The sequence below is a fragment of the Labeo rohita genome, chromosome 5, assembly GCF_022985175.1.
Source record: "Labeo rohita strain BAU-BD-2019 chromosome 5, IGBB_LRoh.1.0, whole genome shotgun sequence".
Taxonomy (NCBI): domain Eukaryota; kingdom Metazoa; phylum Chordata; class Actinopteri; order Cypriniformes; family Cyprinidae; genus Labeo; species Labeo rohita.
This window is the reverse complement of record NC_066873.1, coordinates 40,989,743-41,001,124: the sequence shown is the minus strand read 5'-3', so window position 1 is coordinate 41,001,124 and position 11,382 is coordinate 40,989,743. Positions and strand designations below refer to the sequence as shown.

Below are 11,382 nucleotides of genomic sequence, written 5' to 3'. Positions count from 1 at the left end.
TTGTTGTGAAAACCTGGCAACCCCGGAGACAATTCTGCTATGGTTTCAAAGGTAATATGTTCTCAGCAAAATTGAGCAAAAGCACATAATATAGTGTTTAAAATATAACACAATATCAACTAATTATTTACCGAACTGTTGTATAAAATCACATTTAAGCTTGCGATAGATCGGGACAAAATCAGCACTCGTGTCATATTGCTCTTGCTGCCCATGTGATATCGTGTGATATGTGAAATATACAAATATGAGACAAAACATGTACAGAGGCACTTTTTTGCATCAGTATCTTGAATTTTAGGGCATAACTGTATTTGTGGAGTTGCATCATATTTGTCAACAGTCAGCTATATGAAATATAAGATGATGTACAGGTCTGGGTGTGGGCCAGCACTTCAACTGCCTTAAAATATTTGAATCGCATTATTTTTCATAACTAGTTAATTAATGCGTTAAACTGACAGCCCTAATTTAAACCCATTTTATTTACTAACGCCTTTAATACTGATCTTCAGTGATCCAATTCAACCATACTAATAAGCAAAAATGACTTTAGATAAACATTTGATTCTTTTTTTCTTTTCTCTGTGTGTGATTGAGAATAAAGTGTTAAACTTTATCCTCTTGCGTCCTATTCTTAAAGCAATCCAGAATGGCAGCACAGCTGAAAGGTTTGTTTGGAGCTTTTTGAATTTACGTCTCCTTCAGCCTGAGGCTTAATTTTTTTGACTTTTGGTGTGAAAGTGCTTTTACATTTACTAAAAATAGAACATTTTAATATTTAAAAACAAACAAGCAAGCAAGCCCAGGCCAGATGAGAAAAAGTATTGCATTAGTTTCCATTAAAAATATCTAAGTAACACAATTAGTTACTTTTTAGGGAGCAGTGTAATATTGTACTGCATTACTTTTAAAAGTAACTTTCCCCAACAAGTACTGCATTGCGATTGTTTAAATGAAATTGCATGAGTTCATTAAAGCATTTGTGTTTGAAATATTCTCTTCTGTCTACAGGAAGAAGTAATTTGATCATTATGCATCATCAGATACGACCTTAATATGAAAGCAGAGGCTATGCATCACGACGTAAAGGTACACGTTCTTCCAACTCTTTGAAGATTTTAGACATGAGTCATTTCTTTTTGAACATCTTAGACATTAAAAGTCTTTTTAAACAACTCTATCTTGTATGTCTTGGATGTATAAGTGCTATTCTGTGATCAACCAATTCTAAGCTTTACCATTATTGCAAACAGATGCATGAAAAAAAATTACCACAGAAATTAAAATCAACTCGCTGCTCAGTTTGTTAAAAAGCAAAAGTTGAGTTAACCAAAATGCACTTGCAATAAATTGCATTAACTTTATTGCATTGATTACATTTATTGTTATAGTACATTTTATAACATTAAATTGTTTTATAAAGTACTGATTTTTAAGTATAATCAAATTGGATGTGCAAGTAATTTCAACTAATTTTGAAAAAAAACTTGTCTAGTTGGAACTCATAATTTGATGAGTTAAAGTAGGAAAAATAGATGTTGCCATAATTATTTTAACAGAGTATATTTTCAAAACAGTGTGCATTTTAGTTTTTTGGGTTTTTTTTTTAAATAAACTGCAGTTTTATATGTTTTCTGTGGTAATCGATAGTATTAATGAAGCTTGTATTGAACCCAAAACACTGTCCGTTCGGTGCAGAAGTGAGGGACGGTGATTAATCATAGTTATTCTTGCATAAAGTCACACATCAGTCTTTCAGTCATTCAAGGTCTGGATGAGGCCTCTTTGTGTCTGACTGCCCTTTAGTATAATGCATGGCAGGCTAAAAAAAGCCCAGCAAACACATTCTTTCTATTTAGAAATGACATCCTCTGTAAACACAACTCAGATTCTTTATGCCAGGATTGAGATAAAGCGCATTAAAATAGGCTCCTGTATCATTATTCACGTTTGAAGTTTCTCTTTAATGCTAGCGTTCAGTACCGCTTGTATATCTAAACGGGCTTCATACTGAATCTTTTTGTGTATGTGTGCGTGTGTGTGTGTGTGTGTGTGTGCGTGTGTTTGATGCAGACACACCGAGCTGAGTACAGTGGCACAAAATTGGGGCTTTCTTTGTTGTTAGATGAAGTGAATCTCTAGAGACTGCAGCAGAGAGAGAGAGAATGCTTCTCAAAGAAACAAAGTGGTTTGGAAGGATCTCGGATACGTACTCATCTGAATTCCAGGAGATTGTGCACCCATAAGAACTGCATTGTCCGCTTGGAATGAGACTTTGTTCCGAGTTTTTTTTTTTTTCTGTTTGGCTTCAACCTGTCTTGATTCTTAAAGGGGCAGTTCAGCTAAAATAAAAATTCTGATGTTATTTATTTATCCGTCATGTTGTTATTATTTAAAAGAAGCAATAATACTTAAGTGACCACATCTGTCATGCTTCAAAAAGGGCAAAAAAACTCCACAAAAACATAAACAATTCCGTAAATACAACTAAATACAACTGCCAGAAGTAAAAAGTGTGTCAGCACAATAAAGTTTCTAACAACTCTTTCAGTCTATTTAAAATTGTAAGACCCAAAATGATCTCCCAGTGAAACCAAACTTCAGGAACTCGCCTCCTGGGCATATGGTCCATGTCACTGAAAGTTGACTTAGAAGTGTCAAGAATTGAAGTTACTATACTTACAGCTGAGGCCAAAAGTTTACATACGCCTTGCAGAATCTACAAAATGTTAATTATTTGACCAAAATAAGAGGGGTCATACAAAATCCATGTTATTTTTTTATTTAGTACTGACCTGAATAAGATATTTCACATAAAATATATTTACATAATAGTCTACAGGAGAAAATAGTAGTTGAATTTATAAAAATGACCCCATTTGAAAGTTTACATATTAATGAGTCTTAATACTGTGTTGTTACCTGAATGATCCACAGCTTTTTTTTCTGTGTATTTGAACCCTTTCCAACAATGACTGTGAGATTTTGAGATCCATCTTTTCATACTGAGGGACTCATATGCAACTATTACAGAAGGTTCACACACTAACTGATGCTTCAGAGGAAACACAATGCATTAAGAGCTGGGGGGTGAAAACCTGTTGAATTTGAAGATCAGGATAAATTAAACTTATTTTGTCTTCTGGGAAACACGTAAGTATCTTCTGAAGGGCAGTACTAAATGAAAAAAACCTGATATTTAGGCAAAATAAGAAACTTTGTGTTCAAAAGTTTTCACCCCCTCTTAATGCATTGTATTTCGTTCTGAAGCATCAGTGAGTGTTTGAGCCTTCTGTAATAGTTGCATATGAGTCCCTCAGTTGCCGTCAGTGTGAAAAGATGGATCTCAAAATTATACAGTCATTGCTGGAAAGGGTTCAAATACACAAAAATGCTGAAACACCAAAGAATTTGTGGGACCTGAAGAACAGCAGGCAGTTTAACTGTTCAGGACAAACAACTATTCAACTATTATTTTCTCTTGTGGACTATTATGTAAAAGTATAAAAAAAGACCTAAAATATATTTTTTCAGGTCAGTACTAAATAAAAAATAGCATGCATATTGTATGATCCCTCTTATTTTAGTAAAATAATTTACATTTTGTATTCAAACTTTTGACCTCAACTGTATGCACTGCATTTATTATGTCTTTAGAATTCATGATCTTAACCCTTTCATGTTTGGTATCATTTTGTGTTTCAGTGCGATTGGTAAAATGCTCTTAATTTCACCTTTGAAGAATTCTGTTCTGCTTCTAAGGGGTGTTCCTCCTTCAGGATCTGGTGAGAATGTTTTCCCTTTTCCGGCCAGGTGTGACCCCAGGGTCACAGATCCTGACCAACCATAAGGTATTTTATGTTTTTCCAACTGATTGGAAGATTTCTTTGTTCTGACATGGATATATAAGCAAAGTGGCAAAACACTACTTTGGGATTCTGTAAGCAGAAAACCCCCACACTGTGTGTGTTTGTGTCTCTGGAGCTCTGCATCCAAATCTCTCATATGCTGCTGTGTGTTTCTCTGCGGTAGGGTATGCATCTCTCATTCTTAGGGTGTGTTCACACTTGTCATGTTTGGTTCGATTAAAATGATCTCTGGTGCGATTGCTAGGTTAGTGCGGTTCATTCGAGTAAGTGTGAATGCTGCAATCTGAACCCTGGCGTGTACCAAACAAGATTTTTTTAGCGGTCTCGGTCCACTTCCAAACGAAGTCTGGTGTGGTTAAAATGAAATAATAAAACAATACGGACCAAATACTTCTAAATGAACCAATACCAGGATGTAATGACAAGATTCAATGATATGCAACATGATTTGATGACACAGAAGGAAGCATAAGTGAGCAAAGGGCAAACGTGGAGCAGCGTGTAGGTAAACTGCCTTTTATGAACTCTTCGTGAGTTTGCAGCTGGTGAAAATAAAATAATATGTACACGCAACAGTGAGCCCGTTAATCCAGCAGACAGCATTAGGTGTATTCGGCTTAAAGCAGCGCTGAGAGACCGACTGGTGAATGGGTACTTTAATGTCACACCTTTTGTTTGGGGTGTTCGATGAGGTCCGTCACTAAATATACGTAATTTAACCCAACCAATTAGATTGTGGATGTATCACTGTGGCTTTAGTTTTGGTATTTTAGGTTCGCTGTCATAAATGCCAGTGTGAACGCTAAACGGATCAGGATCAAATGTATTGTTTTCTTTCTTTGGTCTGGACCAAACGAACCAAGAGGACCAAACTACAAGTGTGAACACACCCTTAGATTAATCTTTGAGCAATTGATGTTATGTATTTATCTGAATTGGAACTGAATTTAATTCTGAATTGGATTCTCATTGTTTAATTATGTAATTGGCATGATACATTTTTGCCTGACAAATAAAATGTTATATTTGATTTATTCTAAGCTCAGAACTGGCGAGTTTTGTGAAAGTGAGAACTGTACTAGCCATGCAAGTTTTAAATTACAGCCTAAATTTAATGATCACTTGAAATTGGAGTCAGAATAAACACGGAGCTAGACTGAAATTGAAACGAAGTCCAGTTGGGTGGTTCTTATAAAAAGTTTCAAAGTTTGGGTCAGAATAATTTGCAAGAGTGTGATTGCAAACCCAATGGGCCCTGTCATACACCCAGCGCAATGCAACACCAGTGTTTTTTGCGAGGTTCAGCCTGACGTAGTTATCATTTTCATGTCCAGTGCCACGTTGTTTAAATAGCAAATGCATTTGCACCCATCTGTTCGCCCATGGGTGTGCTGTTGCATCTGTATTTTAAGGCAACTGAAAACAATTGTGCCATTGACCAACTAACGCCTGGTCTAAAATCAATGGTGCAGTTTTTGTTTGTTGGTTTGTTTGTTTTAATTTAAAGGGCATGTTAGTAATATGCACTTATAGACACAACGCACGTACGCTCTGCTTATTACACACATAGGGCCATGCAGCAGCACACAACCATGCCAAATATTAAAAATAAAAGGATTACAATGTAAAAGATTATTATTGTGTACATAAAGATAAAAATGCCTACGTGCACGAGCAGATCCTATCTGGAGAAGCATTCAATCTTTGCTCTTGCAAATTTTGCCATGTAAATAGTGAATCCGCCATGGTGCAAGCGCAAGTGGCTTTTAAAGGGAATGGGAGATGAGACTCTGATTGGTTAATTGCACATTATCCTCAAAACACACCCATGACTCATTAAGGTACAACCTTTTTGGACCATGCACCTGGTGCACAGACGGTTATTTCCATCATTAAAATAGCAAAAGTGGATTCGGACATGCCCTAAGTGCACCTGTGCTGTGCGCTTCAGACCATGTGCTTAGATCGTTAAAATAGGGCCTAAAGACGCTGTAAAAGCAGACCAGTGAGTAAATGAGTTTACTTGTTCGCTGTGATGACTTTTAATGAAAACCTCTGCCTATTGCAAGACACACAAAAGCTTAAAAATTCAAAAAGTAGGGTATTACTGATGTTTTTTTGGTTGTAGAATAAAATGTTAAAATATCTTCAGCTTGTGTTAGCTACAGACCTTACATCAGGCGTTTAACCAAAAACACCCATTGAAAAACTCATTGACATTTGGACAATGGAACTGGAAGTGCCAAAATGCAAACTTATTTCCTGGCTTTAGGGCTTATTCTTGCAGCACTCTGGTCTTTTTATAAAGAAGCTCCAATTCTTCTTAAGCCACTTACTTGGGTAAGAAACATCAAAGTTTAAACTTATATTCGCTGATAATCTCAGTTTGGTCATTGTCAAATGCCAATGCTGGATTGATACATAATGCTATGATTACTTTAAGGTTTATTTCATTTTACACACAAAGCTATGACTTCTGAAGACTTGAGATACAGCAGATAATTCACATTAAATTTAATGATCATTTAAAATTGGAATCAGATTAAACATGGAGCTGGACTAAAATTGAAACTAAATCCTGATAAATTAAGTCAACTTTGCAGAAGCGCAAGTAAAAGGCCTACAAGCATTATACCTTTGCCCACTCCATTGGATTCAGTCGTTGGGCCAGTTGGGTGGTCCTTGCAAAATCTACAAGTTTCAGAGTTTAGGTTAGAATAATTTGCAAGAGTGTGATTGCAAACCCAGTGAGGCTGTAAAAGCAGACCAGCGAGTAAATGAGTTTACCTGTTCGCTGTGATGAATTTTAATGTCCCCAAAAACCTCTGCCTTTTCCAAGACACATAAAAACTTAAAAATTCAATAAGTATGGTATTACTGTTGTATTTCTGATTGTAGATAAAATGTTAAAATATCTTCAGCTTGTGTTAACCACAGATCTTATTTTAGGCGTTTAACCAAAAACACCCATTGAAAAACCCATTGACATTTGGACAATGGATTTGGAAGTGAAACAATGCAAACTCATTTCTGAATTTTAGGGCTTATTCTTGCAGCACTCTATTGGTCTTTTTATAAAGATGCTCCAATTCTTCTGAAGCCACTTACTTGGGTAAGAAACAGCAAAGTTTAAACTAATATTAACTGATAATCTCAGTTTGTTCATTGTCAATGCCAATGCTGGATTGATACATAATGCCAAGATTACTTTAAGGTTTATTTCATTTTACACACAAATCTGTGACTTCTGAAGAATTGAGATATGGCAGATAATTCATATTAAATTTAATGATCAATTTGGAGTCAGATTAAATACAGAGCTAGACTAAAATTGAAACTAAATCCTGATAAATTAAGTGAACTTTGCGTGTTGGAAGCGCAAGTAGGCCTACACGCATTATACCTTTGCCAATTGGGCCAATTGGATGGTGCTTACAAAATCTACAAGTTTCAGAGTTTGGGTTAGAATAATTTGCAAGAGTGTGATTGCAAACCCAATGAGGCTGTAAAAGAAGACCAGCGAGTAAATGAGTTTACCTATTCACTGTGATGAATTTTAATGTCCCCAAAAACCTCTGCCTTTTGCAAGACACATATAAATCTTAAAAATTCAAAAAGTAGGGTATTATTGTTGTATTTCTGGTTGTAGAATAAAATGTTAAAATATCTTCAGCTTGTGTTAACCACAGCAGACTAGTGAGTAAATGAGTACCTGTTTGCTGTGATGACTTTGAATGTTCCCAAAAACCTTTTTAGAAGACACATAAAATAAAATGATTAAAAAAACTATTTCTGATGTATTTATTGTTGTAGAATTTAAAATTGTAGATTTTAAAATATCGTGAGTTTGGGTTAACCATAGACCTTGTTTCAGGTGTTTAACCAAAAACCCATTGACATTTGGACAATGGAACTGGAAGTGCAAAAATGCAAACTCGAAGCTGCACTCTTAAAAATAAAGGTTCTTTATTGGCATGAACCTTGAACATCCATGGAACCAGTGTTGCCAAAACTGAGGTTTTCCCATGGAACTGGGCTACTTTAACACTGTTGCTGCAGGTTAAAGCGACCTCAACAATTTAATATTTAGCCCCTGGAATGCTAATTTTACCCGGGAATCCCACCAAAAAAATGTTTTACCCCCCTTGAAATGCATTTGGCCTACTTTTGAGCTAGTTTTGAGTAACAGTTGGGTGGTTTTTGTTGAGATAACCTGGCAACCCTGCATGGAGCCTTTTAAATGCAGAATATGTTCTTTATATTCAAAAGAGTTACTTTAGATTTTTAAAATGTTCTTCATAGTGGTTCTTTTAAGAACTGTTCACGGAAAAGTTCTTTAGGGAACCAAAATGGTTCTTCTATGGCATCACTGCAAAAACACCCTTTTGAAACCTTTATTTTTAATAGTGTGGACAGACATGAGTTCTCAAAATAGCTTTCACAAATGGAACAATGAGAGACCTGCTGTGCGATCATGCAAAAAGAAATGTTCATCATGTCAAATCCCTCTAGTGACTTAATGAGACAAGATTATAGTTAGGCATGACTGTAAAGAGCAGAACATTCAGGACAGAAGAGCCTTATCCTAACTATCCTGTAGATTTCTGTCATCTGGACTCCATAGATTTTTCCTCTGTTTCATAATTGTAGGTGGTGAAGCAGTATGAACAAACTCTGTTTTGATCAGTCGACTGAACTGTCACGTTCACATCTTGACGTGAGAAGAAACGTGCATCAAAGAGCGATGTTCCAGTGAAGAGGAAGCCATCCAGGAATCGTGTCATGCTCTGTGACATTGAAAAGCAGGACAAAAGTGAGCATCGTGTTAAACCTCATTGCCTCCCCAGGTTTGTTTACTGTGTTCTGTTCCTTCTTCGTTTCTGTAATGAGATGGAATATTAGAAAGTAGAACACCTTAATTAATTGCTTTGAACAGTGTTACTCTATTACAGATCCAAACACTCACAGCAAAAGATTTGAATCCTGACCTACCTCGACAAATTAAAATCATCAAACGCATAATCATTGGCTGACATGGTGTGCTTATTAATTAGTGGTTTGTGCTAATGTGAGCATCACCGGTACTGTTCATTATTCGCTTTAGTGATTTGAGCGAACCCTTAGCCTGAAGTATTAACACGTATTTCCAGCCTGTTTATTGTACAAACAAGATTGATGCCTAAAAATATGCAGTGTGGTGAAGAGAGATGTGCCAATGCCCGACAGGCGGATAGAAATTACCAAAATACCATAGTAACAGCCAAGCAACATAATAACAAACAGCAGAACAGCATAGCAACACCCTAGCGATTCTCTGGCAATCACACCAAACATTGTACCACCGGCCTAGTAACCACCTAGAGTGCTTAAAATCTATCAAACGCACCAAAGCAACTGCCTAATAACCAGTACACATTAGAAACATCCACTCAGAACACCATAGCAACTTCCTAGCAGCCACCCAGAATTCTTAAGATCCATCCTGAACACCACAGCAACCGCATAGCAACAAACCAGAATGTTTAGAATTCATCATAAATTCATCATCTCTAAAGCAACCACCCGGAATGCTTACAGTTCATCCAAAACACCATAGCAGCTGCCTAGCAACCAGTACACCTTAGAAACACCCACTTGGAATACTGAGAATTCACCCAGCACACCATAGCAACTTCCTAGCAACCACCCAGAATGAAATTACCAAAATACCATAGTAACAGCCTAGCAACACAATAACAAACAGCAGAACAGCATAGCAACACCCTAGCGATTCTCTGGCAATCACACCAAACACTTTAGCAACTGTCTAGTAACCACCTAGAATGCTTAGAATCTATCTAAATGCAACATAGCAACTGCCTAGCAACAAACCAGAATGTTTAGAATCCATCATAACACTATAGCAACCACCTGGCAACCACCCGGGATGCTTAGAATTCATCCTGGGGCCAGTTGCATAAACTCTATGTTAACACAGTAGTCTAACCAACTAGCAGTTAGCTAAGGGGCAGCTAATAAGTCTTATTTTCTGGATTCAACTTAGACTAATCTACATTTTTATATAACCTAATTTTCAGCTGGCCCCTGAACACCACAGCAACTGCTTAGCAACCACTCAGAATGCTTAGAATCAATACTGAACACCATAGCAACTGCCTAGCAACAAGCCAGAACGTGTAGAATCCATATAGAACACAATAGCAGCTGCCTAGCAACCACCCAGAATGCTTAGAATCCATCCTGGATACCATAGCAATGGCCTAGCAACCACACAGAATCCTTGGAATTTATGCAGGACACCACAGAAACCAGCTAGCACCCACCCATACAGAACATAATAGCAGCTGCCTAGCAACTACCCAGAATGCTTAGAATCCATCCTGAACACAATAGCAACTGCCTAGCAACCACTCAGAATGCTAAGAATCCAACCAGAACACCACAGAAGCTGCCTAGCAACCACCCAAAATGCTTAGAAATCCATCCAGAACATCATAGCAACCCACCTTAAGATTCCATACACAACACCATAGCAACTGCCTAGCAACTCCCAGAATTCTTAGAATCCATCCAGAATGCCATAGCAATTGCCTAGCAACCACCCAGAATGCTTAGAATCCATCCAGAACACCATAGCAACTGCTTAGCAACCACTCAGAATGCTTAGAATCCACCCAGAACACCACAGAAACCACTTAGCAACCAGCCAGAAAGCATAAAATTAATCCTAAACACCATAGTAACTGCCTTTCTGAACACCATAGCCTAGCAACCACCCAGAAGGCTTACAATCCATCTTGAATACCATAGCAACTGCCTAGCAACCACCCAAAATGCTTATAATCCATCCTGAATACTATAGCAACCACCTAGTAACCAACCAGAAGGCTTCAGATTCCATACAGAACACCCATAGACTGTAAAAAAAAGACAGACGTAGTGTCTGTGACGTCACCTGTAGGTTTCTGAAGAGCAGTTTTGAAGCTCTTAGTGGGCGGGAGTCGGCTGTCGCCATCTTAGAATCGCGTCACTGCACTTCAAAGAGGCGGGATGTGGGTGGGGCTGGTTGATGAAACCACGCCCACCAAGCGCGACTGTGGAGACAGCACCTGTCACTCAAGTGGCCACGCCCTAAATTATGCAGAACGTTAAGGCTTAATATTAATTAAACAGATGAGTTATAAAAAAAATTCACCCCCCTCACAGTTGACATGAAGGGCAAAATTAGCTATATACTGTAGCCCAAAACCACTTTTTGTACCAGGCTGTAAACATATTTTTTTCTGCTGTAAAGTTGGGCATTTTAACATGGGCTCCCTTTTGGAGCCAGTCTCTAGCGGCCAGTCGATGAATTGCAGTTTTAGTCACTTCCGTGTTGGCTTCAAGAGGGAGACCAGGAGGTTGCCGCTTGAGAACACCACAAAAACTACCTAGCAACTCCCAGAATTCTTAGAATCTATCCAGAATACCATAGCAACTGCCTAGCAACCACCCAGAAAAACTTGGAATT

General features: G+C 37.6%; 1 long non-coding RNA gene across 1 annotated transcript; it reads left to right on the top strand.

The window, feature by feature from the left end:
- The first annotated feature begins 573 nt into the window (after positions 1-573).
- Positions 574-8,713, top strand: LOC127166041 (uncharacterized). The gene is made up of 3 exons (XR_007827845.1): positions 574-671; positions 1,015-1,092; positions 8,523-8,713. It is a non-coding gene; the product is annotated as an uncharacterized LOC127166041 (long non-coding RNA).
- The last annotated feature ends 2,669 nt before the right edge of the window (positions 8,714-11,382 follow it).